The sequence below is a fragment of the Ictidomys tridecemlineatus genome, unplaced genomic scaffold, assembly GCF_052094955.1.
Source record: "Ictidomys tridecemlineatus isolate mIctTri1 unplaced genomic scaffold, mIctTri1.hap1 Scaffold_446, whole genome shotgun sequence".
NCBI lineage: Eukaryota > Metazoa > Chordata > Mammalia > Rodentia > Sciuridae > Ictidomys > Ictidomys tridecemlineatus.
This window is the reverse complement of record NW_027522888.1, coordinates 113,737-129,339: the sequence shown is the minus strand read 5'-3', so window position 1 is coordinate 129,339 and position 15,603 is coordinate 113,737.

Genomic DNA, 15,603 nt, shown 5'->3' with positions numbered 1-15,603 from the left:
TGAAGAGATTGAATTGACAGGACTTCCTCTAAACAGAGTAGTTTCTAATTGTTGACTCTTGGAGGTTTGGATGAGAAGAGAACCTCACAACTTTTTGAACCATGTCATCTCATCCCTGGGTGCAAGTCAGAAAGGAAGAGTGCTTTTACTGTTTCTAATTAGGACTTTAGAATTTCTGTCCCTTTCAGTGTTGCCAGGTTACAATCTCTGCCAAAGGACTCAATCTAATAGGTATGTGAGATGAAAATTTTACTCGTTCTCTAAAGGCAAATATTGTGGTTCTTTGTCGGAACATGATCACAAACATTTCAGCATTGTAGATTCTGAAATTACTCTCTGTAATTGGACTGCTACATTGGATGAAATTAACATTTTATCATGTCATTATAACCTCAGAGATATTTCTCATGTATGCATTCCTCACTTGATGTGGTTGCTATGGATTATGTAATACAAATGAAGTGGTTGCTATGGGTTTTGAAACCTAAGTGACAGGGACCGAAATATAATCTCTTAGGATTTTTTGAAGACTTCCTCAAAATTAGTTAATTACTCTCTGGGGAAAATGTCTGAGCAAAGAATATATGATCTAATACACTTATTTACAAGTCATTAAGAATGATTTTTTTTTTTTGGAGTGAATCTCTGATGTTCACTTGACTGGACTTCTTTCTTCTGTTCAAGTAGTGATTATGGTTAGCTGGTATTTAGGAATACAGAAAGAGTTAGTTCTTTAAAGTATAAAATATGCAGCAGAGTAGAAGTTGACTATGATAGCTTTGCTTTTTCCTTGTAAAACAAGGAACAATGTACAATCAGAAGGTGTCAGAATTCAGAAATGCTTTTTAAGGTTTCATAACTGATTGAATTACATATTATTCTCAGGATGCAAAAATCAAAAAAGTACATAGCGACTAGAAAATGTTTTGATACATCCAATCTAATTTTGAAAGGCCATTGTAACTTATTATTCATTCATTCAAGTTCATTGTACCTTGACCTTATTGAATAATAATCAATTTATTATTCATTCAAGTTAATTGATTATTATTCAATAAGATCATTATTTAAAGTTGTACTTCTGCTGTTATTTACATCAAAATTGTCAAAGCAATATTTCTGAGTATCCCATAGATAATTATTTTACTAGGTCTCATAATTTCCACTATTTACTCAAAGATAATAAACACACACACACACACACACACACACACACACACATTTGCTGCCTACTGGATTTACAGTTCTATGGCTGATGTGTGTTGATGTTAAAGATCTGTACACAGATGTGATCTTGAATTCTAGGTAGTCTGTTTATTAAGCATATCACTTTGAAAAATTTAGGTAAACTCTCAAACTCTCTGGTCCTTGCACTATAAATCAGTGATAATATTATGTGCAAATAGGGTTGTTTTGAAGATTTTATGTGTCATATATAGTAAAAGCAAAATCAATGTTGGTGTTATATATTTATTAATATTTCTTGATTAAGTTTTTAACATTACCACCCAAATTTTGATTATAAATACTATGAGCCCAATAGAAACATTACCACTTCCCAGTGATTATAGCATGATGCTTTTAATGGATTCTCAGATTTTAAGGAAAATTAAGATTTTGTTTAGATTTTTGAACTAGGTCATCTCATCCCTGGGTGTCATTATTATACATCCTGTAAAGTGTGCATTATTTCTTAATATTAGCAGTTACATTGCAGTCTATCTTTATTTATTCAAATTTCTATGACTTCCATTGTTTTTTTCCAGTTATTAGAACATTGAATTGCTGAAGAGCACATAGTATGAACATCAGTAAGTCCCACTGTTAAATTTGACATTTTTCAATTTAAAAGCATTTAAACATTCCACTTTATACAATTGAATTGATTGCATTCAGTATTTGATTTAAAGAAACTTATTTCTTAGAAACTTTAGACTTGTTCTCAAAAATAAATTATATGAACTCATCATTTTATAAAATTGAATTTGATCTTAACATTGGTACACACCCAGCTACCTAGCTGAAGATGAGTCTAGATTTCTATATGTATCATTTCTGTTCTTTGTCTTTTAATAGTTAGTAAAAAACGATACTAAGGAAACTGAATTCATTTTTTTTCAATTGGGTACTGTTGTGGTTGCTATCACAAAATACCTTCAATTGGGAATTTATAAATAACAGAAATGTATTGCATATGGTCCTGGAGTCTGGCAAATTCAAGATCAAGCCAACCAGCAGATTTAGTGTCCTACAGGGGCTTCCATTCTGCTTTGAAGATGGAGTCTCCTTGCTGCTTTCTCTCTTGAAGGAATAAACAAGTTCTCTCTTGCCTCTTCTATAAGGGAACTAGTCCTACTCATGAAGGCTGCATCCTCATGAAGACGTTAAAAACCTCAGCTTTTAATACTACCACATTGGAGTTTAGGTTTAGTGTGTCAGTTTTGGAGGAACACAATTATGGAGACTGTAGCACTGCCCAGGGGAAATATATGGTGTATCTCATGATTTTTTGAATCAAGGCAACATACAATAGTAACAATTTAAAGACTTTAAAAAAATCTACCATGGGCTGGGGATGTGGCTCAAGCGGTAGCGCGCTCGCCTGGCATGCGTGCGGCCCAGGTTCGATCCTCAGCACCACATACCAACAAAGATGTTGTGTCCGCCGAGAACTAAAAAAAAAATATTAAGAAAAAAAATTCTCTCTCTCTCTCTCCTCTCTCACTCTCTTAAAAAAAAAATCCACCATCCACCATGATACTAGGATAGACCCTTTACCCTCTCCCAAAAGACATTGTTTCTTCATTTTGGGTTGTTTGTTTGACTACATTACTCTTGGTTATTATCAACACAAAAATAGCAAATAATATAAGTTTCTATAAACTTTGTGATATGTAAGGAGGATCAGAATTTAAAAAAAATATATTTCATTTTACCTTTATCTCTATCTTAAAGACAGAGACATGAGTTACTATTCCCAAAGTATTGTTTTTATTGTGTAATATGTTCTCTCATAATTTAAAATTCTTACTTTTTGAAAATTTTAGTGATTACACAAAATTATTATTCCATAATTTGTTGAAAACGAATATGATTAAAGTAAATTGTATAAAATATTTTCAGAGTTTTATGAAGCATCCAATACTTCAGAAACTTGGCATAAGTATGACAGGATCCAACTCCTCTTTTTAATCGCAATTGTCACACTATTTGAAACTTTTAATTTTTATTTAGAGAGAAATACAAAATTTGTTAATTGAGTTGGTACTGTTTGTAATATTGGAGAATACCCAATTTCCAGGAAACAGGAAAAAAATAACCTGAAACTTGGGCCTGAAGGATATATATAGATACATGTTAACTGATATTAATATGATGTAATTTTGTGACATGGCGAGCCTCCTTTTGAATTAGTTGTTTGCCAGTGTAAACACTTTCAGGGAGAAACACAGTGGAGGATATAGAATAGTACAATTTGTTGAACAATAACAGTGGGAGATGTAAGAACAGGCATTAGACAATTTAGAATAGTTTTCCATCTTTAGCCAGTTATAATATTTTATAGTAGATTCTGATTCCTTTTTCTAAATACCCATGCTTGCAAACAGCATGGGTATTACATCAATTCTCTAGTCTTAAATAACCTGGTTTAGTGAATCCTTGGGAGCACCATTTTAGGTTGTAGAGAGTACAATATTATTTTGGGGGCAATTTGGTAAGGCACAAAATTATTTGGAATCATCTGACTTCCTCCTGAAATTTTCTTCATTATTGGATAGAGCTGGATTTTTGTGCATGAGATATCTAATGCTTTAACCCAAGATTAATTCATATTTTCATTAAGAATCAGAAAAATACAAGGACTATTTTATAAAAAACAGGCTTCTTTAGGGAAGTCGTTTTTTTAAAATATTTTAATTGTAGATGGATACAATACATTTATTTTATTTATTCATTTTTATGTGGTGCTGAGGATTGAACTCAGTGCCTTACATGGGCCAGGCAAGTGCTCTACAGAGCCATAGCCCCACCCAATAAGGAAGTCATTTTTGACTTCTGTTTTTTTTTTCCATCTTTTCTATTTGTAAGACCTGAAATGGTGCCATAATCCTGTGCCCATAGATTGGACATCTGCTGAAAAGACTCTAAATTAGATATTCGTATATTCTAAATATCCCTTCCATAGAGGGATCTTTTTTTTTTCTTAAAGCAAAGAAAAAAAAACAATGTTTAATTTGAATGAGTGGTCAAACCTTATTGAAATTAATTTATAAGCCTTTTATCTGCTCTTTTCCACCTAAAAACCTTAAATTATTCTCATGTTAACTCTCATTTGTATTAAGAAAAACTAATCTTAGATGAAGAGGAAAAAATATAATTACTTATATTTGAGTAAATGGGTTGAATTATTCTCCTCTATCTAAACCTACCAAAGGTTGTAACTCATCATATTTCCAGCTTAAGGTGACAGTTCTTTTACTAATTTCCTATGACACACTGAATTTCTCCCTCTTCATTTTAATGGTCCCTTAACTTGTATTTTCATCACCTGGGTAATGCAACTGACAAGTGTGTGTATGAACACTGACACATCTCATCGATATATATTGTAGTCAAGGAGAGTAATTTGCCCAAAGATCATAGCCTGCCCAGCAATTTATTTCACACCTGCCCAGACAGACACAACAGTCTAGCTCATCCATCAAAGTTCATGATGTAAGCTCAGTGGGATTTGAAACTTACAATAAGAAAATGAGATTGGTGTAATCAAGATTATATATGCAAGGTGACATAAAGCAACCTGGTCCAAGGCCATAATTTAATACAATTATTTGTCAACATCTAAATGTTCAAGTAAGGCTGAAAATAGATATCCTTTTAAATATATTCTTTTGCACTGTGGATCCAAAACAACTCCTTATGGATTTCAGATGTAAAAATTTTCAAACATAAAAGATGTGAATCAAATTAGAAGGAAACTATTAAAGATTTTGACTTCATAGAATTATAAATTACCTAATTTATCATTTACCTAATTTTTTTAAGTCCTAATGCATAGAAGGGTTTATAGAAAGTAGACATTTCAAAATTTTTTTATATTCTCATTATGTTTAAATGGTAGAATAAATTCTGACATCATGATTATAATAGCATCTTAATATTTTTAAAACGTTTCATGCATGAGGTCCTGGATTTGATCCTCAGCACCACAAAAAAAGAAAAAAAAAGGTTTTGCATACTTTCCTGATTTCAAAATCTTGATCAGAAAGAGTGCTTAAAGTAGACAGTACATAGATGATCATCTCTATTTTATAGATGAGAAAACTGAAATTTGGAGAGGTTTAGAAACTTGTTCAAAGTAATATAACTGGTACTGGAAATATTAAAAATATAATTTAGCCCTCCTGAATTCAAGACTTTCAGTCAGAGTTCAGATTGCCTTTTTATGATACTTTGGAGGTTCAGAAAGTATTGGCATATGGCATTAAGCAGAGCATCAGAATTTGAGAGTTAAAATGGACCTTGGAGATCTACATGATTTGATTGATAAGATATTGAATTTTAGGGTGGGGAAAATAAAATTAGGATTAAAAATTCCTAAATTCATCAACCAAATATTCTTTCCAAAATGCCAAGCTTCTCCTCAAATACTCAGTTTAGTAATTTCACATTTTAGAGCATGTAAATATATTATCTCTATCATATCATTATAACATTTTTCCAAACAAACAATACCACTTATTATTATAAATGCTTTCACTGAAAGATGCTTATTCTCAAAACTTGCATGTATCTAGGTACCAACCTAACATAAAAAAAAAACTTTGAGTTTGAAATTTAAGGTAAAATATCATTATTTTATGCTATGAGCCCACAAGAAAGAGTTCAACTTTTGTTTTCCCATTTATCTTAGCTTTATAGATGTGGAATTAGTCCCTGGAGCATATCTATACCATTATAAAACTATTACTGCAGATGAATATGACAACTTTAGATATTGATTCTAGCCTTTATCTGGAAGGTTTAGCACCTTTGTAGTGTGAATTATCTTTTTATATAAGTAACTGGATGGATAAATAGAACAAAACCTATGTTTAGGTAGTCTGAGAAAAAGTTTAACAAAACCAGTGATAAGATCTTAAGTATAATAACACTTAATTCTCTTTGAGTTAAATCATTTAGTTATTCTTCTATTTCTAGATTTCAGATACATGTAGTTGGCATGTGTGTACTTTTGTCAATTAAAAAATCATACAGGGTAAATTTTAGGTAAATACTAATAAATAAACATTTATTAGGTAAAGATCTGGTTTTAATTTTTAAAAGGCTTCTTTTATGTAAATCATTATAGAACTTAAGTCTGTGCTAGCAAGAAACAAGAGGGTGGGGAGGACCTCAAGGGATTAAATTAATGAATTTCTTTAGATTAGATGCTTCAAAGTCCAGCATTAACCTCAGCTCTAATATTACAGAATATGAAAATGTTTGCAAAGTTCCAAATTGTCATGTATTTTAAAATCTCAGTAGATGGCCTCATTTATTGAAAACCATTTTTATTGCCTAATGAAGGTTGGTGATTAGGAGGTGGAGAGCAAGGCTGACTTCATTATGATTATGTTCTGTTGCTGTGGGAATGTTTTCCTTGCTTCTTCAGAGTACTATTTTTATTACTGCTGGCACAAAGAATAGGCCATAAAGATCCAATATCGTAACTCTTATGCAAATATTATCAGGTTTAGCAGCCAGAAGGACACTAAACTGAAAGTTAGAACATGTACATCTTGGTTTTCACTTCTCTTTGAGATTCTTTGGCAACCTTAGATACATAACCTCAGATATCTGTTTGTTTTTTTCCTCCTTTTCCTCTCTTACTTTCTTTCTTCCTTCCTTCTTTCATTCATTCCTTCCTTCTTCCCTCCCTCCCCTCCCTCCCTTCCTCCCTTCCTTTCTTCCTCCCCCCCCCCCAGTTACCAAAGAATAAAACTAGACCCAAGGCTGTGTTTTTCCTTTAAATTTGTGAGTCTGTCCTGACACTCAGAATATCTGTTTGAATTTGGGTATTTACTGGTTTTGACACCCTTGAAATCTACCATGATTTCTACTCAAAGATGATTCACACAAGTATAGCTCCTTGGTCCCTTGACTAATCCACTGGGCATTCACTGACTCCTGGACTGTCCAGCCTGCAGTGTTGTGGGTGCACCCATTTCACATCACTAACAGGTGGTAGTCTTAAACTGGCCTCTTAGTGAAGTTTATTAAATTAATAATTACTCAAAGAGATGGAGAAAACTGATTACCTTAGTCATTTTAGTGCTTTTATTCTTTACAATAAACTTTTGTAGCTGCTATGTTTACTAAAATGTTATAATCTTCCTTAAACTTGGTCTATGTAACTATAAGAAGGAGATCCATCAGGGCATTTGATAGATTTTGTGCTATGACCACAGACTTTTCTATGAACTATTGTTTGCTATATTATGATTACCTTAAGAATAGTATTGTAATTTAACTGTATATTGCATTTGACTTTTACGTTTTCAGAGATTTTTATTTTTTCAAGAACAAAACGGAAACTGCATAAAAATTGTAGCTATGCCATATGTGAATAAGTTTGGTCTTGTTTAAGTGACCACAGAATAAATAACAGCCATCATACTGTACAAGGAAACATTAGTGAGATGAAAGAAAATTATACATTCAGCCCTTCTTTTTAGTTTATAGTCATATCCAATCATAATGAGATTTCTGATTCTTTCTTATGATTGCTATTCCCTCTGCAACGATGAATTTCCCCTCATCAGATTCTGCCTTGGTAGCAATGTCAGACATGTTTGTATATGAAAATATTTTTTTTCCTTTGAGACAAACTACCAGATTCCCTCCATTTTCCTTTAAAGGTAATCAATTGATAATGACCAAGAAGAATTTCAGTGAGGTAAGAAAACACACTTTTATCTATGATTTGATGTTCCTTTTCCAATACAAATTTTGTGCAAGTTAATAATCAGTATTTATTAATAACAGCTATTATTTATTGTGCATTTACTCTGTAGCAGACAATGAATCATGTGCTGCTTATTTATTTATTTAGTTACTCATTTTTTAGTGAATATTTACCCAATTTATCAATCAGCAACAGAGACTTAGAATTTCTACTTTGGGATGATTAATCAAAGTTATAGTGGATAGATATTTTATTCTATTCTGGTCCTTTATTAATCATTGATAGCAAAATTATGTAATTCTACATTCTCTTCTAACCCTAAAGCCATTGAACAAAAGGAAAATATATATTCTAAATAAATATTTCAGTTTTTGATTTATTATTACTTATGAAATTCATGTGAATTAAAGGTACTAATAAAATCAAGTGACATTCTATTTTAATCAAAACACTGAAATATATAATATGCAGGGATGTGTATCTTTCTTAGCCACATTGGTAGTTATGACATGAATTGTATTATGATGTGAAAACTTCTATGGTCTCTTTGTTAAAATCATCTCTAAAGTGTTCATCACATCCTGTATAATGTCCCAATTATATGCATATTTATTCACTAAGGATAAAAAACATTTTTTCTCAAATTGTTAATGAAATAGGATTATAGCCATATAATATTTACTATTGTACTTGGTGATAAAATATCAGTAAATTGGAGCTTTGCTATTATTAATATGTAAAAACCAAGTTGAATAGCTACATTGAATCCCCAAACTGGGAAATACTGTTTGTAGCACCTTGAATGAGATTGATTTCCTTATTTGGCTCTGGGATGACTTTAAGTGCAGCTCTAAAATGGAAACATCCTAACTGTCTTTCATTTGTGGCAATATGAGGTAAGTGAATACTTTCTCAGGTGATACAATAAAATTCATTGGAATTATTCAGATGGTTGGTTAAAACACTCTTTTCAGGCTTGATAATCATTTTATAATCAGTATTATAAATGTAATAATAAAAACACGTAGAGAAGACCAGACACTGTTCATTCTACAACAGTTTATTTCCTATTCATAGATTCATGGGGCTAGTCCAGATATTGTGTCCATTTTACAATTGAAGAAAGGGTTATGTCTGAAAGGTAACTTGTCCAAGATATTAGAGTCAGAAGTCACAAAGTTAGCTTGAACCTATGCAATCAAGCTCTAGTGTGTATGTTCATTCCCAAAACTAGGCACAATCAACAATAACCATTTTAATATAGGGTGTAAATAAACTGACATCATGAAGATTGTGAAATAAAGTTAAAGATAATTAAATTTAATTGACTTTTATTTTTAGATTTTAATAAAAATTACTAGCATATAAGTTTTGTCTAAATGTGATAATAGAGAACCATGTGGCTGTTTTGACCTATGACAGTTTGAAATTACTGTACTAATTGTCTAACAGTTTGGCAAATTGTGTTTCTTTATGAACTTTGTTGTTTTAAAGTATAACATACCTCAATAATGTTATAAATAAAAATGTTATTTGTCCTATTTTCAAAAAATCATCTCAAAATAACATATAGATCAAATGTAAACTACTCTATTTTGGGCTTATGAGTAATTTATGATATCTAGTTATCAAAAAGAAAAAAAAGAAGAAAGAAAAAGAAAAATTTTAAACCCTTAACAGTGAAAGGATGTTTTATATGTATTTCCCAAGAGAAATACTGTCTCATTTTAAATAAGCAAATTAATTTATAGTGTTTATATATGACTTAGGATTTGTGAATTTGAAATTTTCCATGAGAGAGTAAAAAGATAATTTGAATTTTTTTCCTTTTTGCATAAGTTCTAAAAAAACATTAATTCCATTTTTTAAATTAAAATATACTTTGAGGGCAGGTATGGGCACATACCTGTAATCCCAGTGGTTCTGGAGACTGAGGCAAGAGGATTGTGAGTTCAAAGCCAGCCTCAGCAATAGCAAGGCTCTAAGCAACTCAGTGAGACCCTGTCCTAAGTAAAATACAAAATAGAGCCGGGGATATGGGGCTCAGTGGTTGAGTGTCCCTGAATTCAATCTTCAGTACCCAAAAGTAAAAAATAAAATATACATTAAAATGATTTTTTCTGAATATATCTGAAGTTTGGATGTGTGAATAACCTCTTCAATATTGAAAGAAAAAGTGTATGGTTGCCCCAGTAATGGTATTCATCTGTGTGAATTTAACCCATTGTTTTCTCTTTAAGTTGCTAGTATTGGCTGTCTTTCCTCAAAGATAATCTCAGGCCTCTTTGGAAATTTGTTGTTGAAATAATACTAACATGTGATATCCATTGTTATGTGTTGAGTTTATAAAGAGCATATTGCTTGCATATTTAATGCATTCATAATGAATCTTTACCTATTTCAATTTGGTTTCTGGTTTGCCTGAAGAAGTTAATTATTAGGAATCCTAAGTGAGCTTATTCTGTGGAGATTGGTGCCTCATTTTACAAACTTGTTCAAAGAAAACTCAAAGAGTTGACAGCTTGTTAAAAATACATAGCTAAATTCTTTTAGAATTATTTAGAGGAGCATTTCTTGTTAGAGAAAGTAAAATTATGTACACTGAATTACTATTCTTTAGAAATATTTAAGGAGACAATTATTACCAAAATTTAAACTGCTTCAAGCTCACAGGAATTGATCTTAATATTTTTAAAAAATGTTTTTTCCTCAGTTTTCTGAAATGAATCATTGAAAAAATCAGTTGTTGTAAAATAAGTTTAAATTACTTCAATTCATTACTATGCCTCAATTTTTTTTTATAATGGAACTTTTTCTCACAAATTTCTTGTAAGATTGTTTTATTAACTTCTAAGACAATATTAGCAATAGTAAGCTTTTAATCAATGATTAGTTTTTATTAAAATGTTACCAAAAGAGATTATTTTTCCCGTCTTTGGCGATGCTGTGATGGTATTTAACATTACTTTAATTACCGAAGCCTGGTAAAGCCGGAATCGCTGAGGGAGGGAAGTGTTGTTGAATTAGAACTTGAACTGGATTCAAGAGTTCATCATTTTTAGAAATTCTGCTGGTGTCTCATTGGTGCTTGGTTGGAACTGGCAGAAGCACATTCCCATCTTAACCCCATCAGGGAACACTGGTTTGTGACTAAATCATAAGTGACAAATAATGAGCAGCATGCATAAATACCAAGTCTGGAATTACTTTGCTATTTTTCTGCAGACATATTTTTTTCTAATAATGGGAACTGATCCTCTTATCCTGCGTATTCTATGGAGAAAATGAACCTGTTAATGTCATTAAATGAAAATACCACTGATCAAGACTTTTTATACTTGGCAGCTAGACAAGGGGAAAAGGGTGTTTTGTTTTGGCTTGGGTTTGAGCTCTAGAAAAAAAGACAGGCAAAGTAAATTGCATAACCTCTTGTGGAGCTCATTATAAAATCGAAACTTCAAAAGACTAAACTAGCAATACAAAAAAGAGCTAGTTAGGATTTATAAATCAGAAGTTTAAAACAAAAGAGTTGGATGTATAATAGCATTTGAAATGACGTAAGTCCCAAAACACTGCTTTGTAAATCTGTCATTGTTTATTGTTTATCCTTAAGGTGTACAGAAAAGATTTGTAAATCAAAAAGATTTGTAACTTAGGATTTTTTGGCATGATTAGTGACTTTCTTAGATTTTGTGAATTTGATGATGGTCTTAAAAGCACAATAAAATGTTTGACATTTTATTATACATAGATAGATAGATAGATAGATAGATATTATTTAGAGATATGTTGTTTATAGATTGTTTCCTTAAAATTCTCAGGTTCATACTGGAGGGTAATCTGCCTTAGATATTCTCACTTTTTAATAGCTGTGCTGGTACTAGTCATAGTTACTTTAGGAGGAATGCTAGTGAGTTTTGAAGGAGTATGTGTAATCTTTCATATCAAGTATGTATCTAATCTTATGAGGTAGTTTCCTTCTTAACTTCTCTTTATTTTCTACCTATGTCCAGCTGACTCCCTTCTGTTGTCACCCTCTAACTTCATTTTACTCACACCAGGAATCCCTTTAGCAGACAGAATCATTTGTATTCTCTCTTCTAAAAGTCAGATTTTTGTACAGAACTTGAAACAACTTACCACATCTGCATATCACAAAGTATCTTACATAGAACTGGGCAGTGCTTTCCTGTAAAGTAAATTGGAAGTCATAAGTCGGCAAAGTAAATAATACCATTAACATAAAAACAATGTTTTTGTTCTTTTATTAATCATAAGAATTTATTCTTTTTTATTGGTTTGCCAGTGGCTTTTTATTGATAGAGCCATATATGAATAGAATGGTAGAACATTTGGAATATAATTAGACCTTAAGTTTCAACTAATTTTAAATATTAGTGGTTTTTGTTGTCATGTAAATTAAATAAAAGTACTAAAATAATTTTAGCTAATTTTTCAATTATGAAAATATTTATAAGATTCAAATTTTAAAGTTACTGTTTCCTCATTTCCACATTCCCTAATCACATAATTCCCTTCTTATGGAAACTAATATTCTCGATATCTTCTGACAAAATTTTACTATAAAATTTTCAATCAATAGAGTTTAAAAAATAAAACTTTTAAAGATTAACTGATATCTTACCTTCCCAACAACCATCATTAACACTTTATGACGATTATTTTAATAACCTTTCAATACATAAACACTGTTAAAAATAGATTAAAATAGGCGAATATATATAAATATATTAAAGAAATATTTACATGATATAAGAAGAAAATATTATATTAATTTTTTCTTCATTATATTATGTATTAGCTTCCAAAGAACTTTGTTACAAAGGACTTTTTTTTTGCAATGTTATGTTGAAAAAAAAATCTGAAAAGTTTTGAGAGCTTGGATTCATTTTGCTGTTTTTGCTACCTGTTCCAATTTAAGATAATATCCACTAAACCCCTGCTTCCACATCTAGCTCTCTGGAAGCCATTGCTGAAGTAAACAGAATAGGAAATTTTCCATGTTTTAATTAATTTAGAACTCAGACATATTCCTGTTGACTCTTGTCCCCATGAATACCCAAGGTAGGCCATCTGTCTCCTCTCAATTTTCTGATAAGCTCATCACATCTTCTTTTGCTTTCATCAGACAAATACGTTTTTCATACATGTCATTACATACATCCACACTATGAAGAATGTTTTCATTCATTCCAGTTCATGAATTTCAGTTCTCAAGAATGTAGGCTTTCAGGAAGTTCTCAGCAGCCTGTTTTACTTTTGGCAAGCTACACCCTACTTTGGGGTTTCCCTATCAAGTTTTAAGTTATATATAATCTAGTATAGGTTAGTATTCTGAGTTTCATCAGGGAAAAAGTAGACAAGCTTCTCAGACTGATTTTCTCACACACTTATAGTTGATTAGTCTTCCAGTTGTTACAATACAGATTCCACATCTCTCTTCAAATAACATTTGTGGTCATTGGGGGGCATCACCATAGCTACAGATAGACTCTAAGTGATATGCATAATAGTATTCAGCAGCTACTTCCTTCACTTATTGGCCAGTTCCTTGGCTGTCAGCAGCACCATGTGAAAAGGCCCATGCTTTCTCTCTAGAAATAGCTAATGATTGACATGAATTTTGCTGATAGCAGATCACATGTTTTCTCTGATCCAGTCTAAGCCATTCTAATATACCCAATTGATTTGGAACAACTGACTACCCCTTAGTTTAAAGGGGTAGTAATAATTGAAGACCTCAATGACAAGCTACAGCACAACACAATTAGTGACAGATCTAAATCAATTAGATTATTTTATTTTTGAAAAACATGTTTATAGATACCTATGTTTAAATCCTTGAAGGAATCTGTGTGATGCCCTAAAAGTTAAAGGATCACTGGCCCTTTTATTCTGATAATTATTGTAAGATCATTAAAATAATTGACGTTTGAGTTTAGATGTCTAGTAACAGTTAAATAGCATAATGTGTGTGTGTGTGTGTGTGTGTGTGTGTGTGTGTGTATGTGTGTTCATACACATGATATATCTACAGCAGGGTCACTTAGATAGAAGGATAGAGCTCAGAAAGTTAAAATAGCTTATTTATGGTTCATTGTTCATTTCTCCATCTTCACTATGCCCTTCAGGGGACCCTTCATTTCATTCATTGGGAACTATAGCTCTTTAAACCTGTGAACTTGTTTCATCAATAATCCATAGAGTATTTTGTAAACTCGCACATGTTTGAGAATGCCTTGTGTGTTTATTTTTAATAGTAACAAGGCTTCGTAGGCAAAGTGGTGTGAAAGAGTGAGTTGATGGATTTAATTATTATAGATAGCCTATCTGAGTAGTTCAAGCAAACATTATCTCTTCCACAGTAGGAAATGTTTCTGCTTGAATTACTCTGATAATTGCCTCAGGTCTCCACTTCACCTGAGTAGGGGGTCCTCAGCTGTCTCACATAGTCACAGATAAATTATACTTGACTGAAAAACTCAGCCTCTCAGGGACTCATTGGGGAATTCTGAAGATTCAAAGGGTTAGACAGAGCCTTGTGGCTAGACCACTAAAGAACAAAACCACAGCATTCTTGTAATTTCAGTGAAGTCCTGTGTTCCCAACTGCAAGGACTGGGTTTTTCTGTACATGTGTCTCTTACAAATGTATGGTTTATGATTGGAAATATAAAAGAGGATACCTTTAGCAAGAAACATTACATTCTGCCTAAGCTTGATATTTAACAAAATAAGAACAAGTTAAAGCAAAAAATAGCAGTTATTTCCTCCTTCTGTCTCCAGAATCAGGAACACAGTACAGTGTACTCATAAACTGTGTTTGACAGTGGAAAATACAGAGGGAGTTGTAGAACTTCAGCCTACACTGAGACAGTATTTATTATGCTGAATGAGTCTCAGATGCTGTATTTGAAGACATACCCCAAAAAGTGAGATTTAAGGTAGCATCTAATGGCTGATAAGGAATAATTCTATAACAAGAGAGAAATTACTCAAGTAAAATGTGATTTTTATACTCTAAAGTGCATTTTCATTTCTCTACTGAGCCTTTCAAGAATGAACTTGAAACACTGGAGTGTCGAACCACTTGTGAACTGGAGCATAGATAGCTGGATGCTATTGCATCTCGCTTGTTTTAACTTGGGTTTAATTCTATAGTTCTTTTTAGTGGTCTTAGTTTGAATACTATAGTCTTGAATCAAACCAATCAATATGAAATCTATTTTAACCATGATAAACAAATGACTAGCTCTTATCAACATCAGCACTGCTGTGCCTGAGAAGTGAAAGAAGGCTATATTTGCTAGTAATTTTCTTACCATGAAAATTGCCTTGTCAATGCATTTCAGAGACCCAATTTGAGCAAAGATTTCTCAGTGAAGAATGTAACAAATAAGCAGAAATAGAATTTGGAACTTGAGCTCAGACAACTCAAGATAGTCTGGTGGAGAATCGAGTTGATAGCTGAGAGAAGGTGAAGAAGGGGAAAAAAGGATGATTTCACACATGATATGAATCCAGGATTGCTATTTACTGCCTGAAAAAGGAAAAGAAAGAGTGATGAAAAAGATTTTTCTTTCCTTTGTAAGAAATTATCATTACTGGTACCAATTCTTTGAGAACTTTGAATAA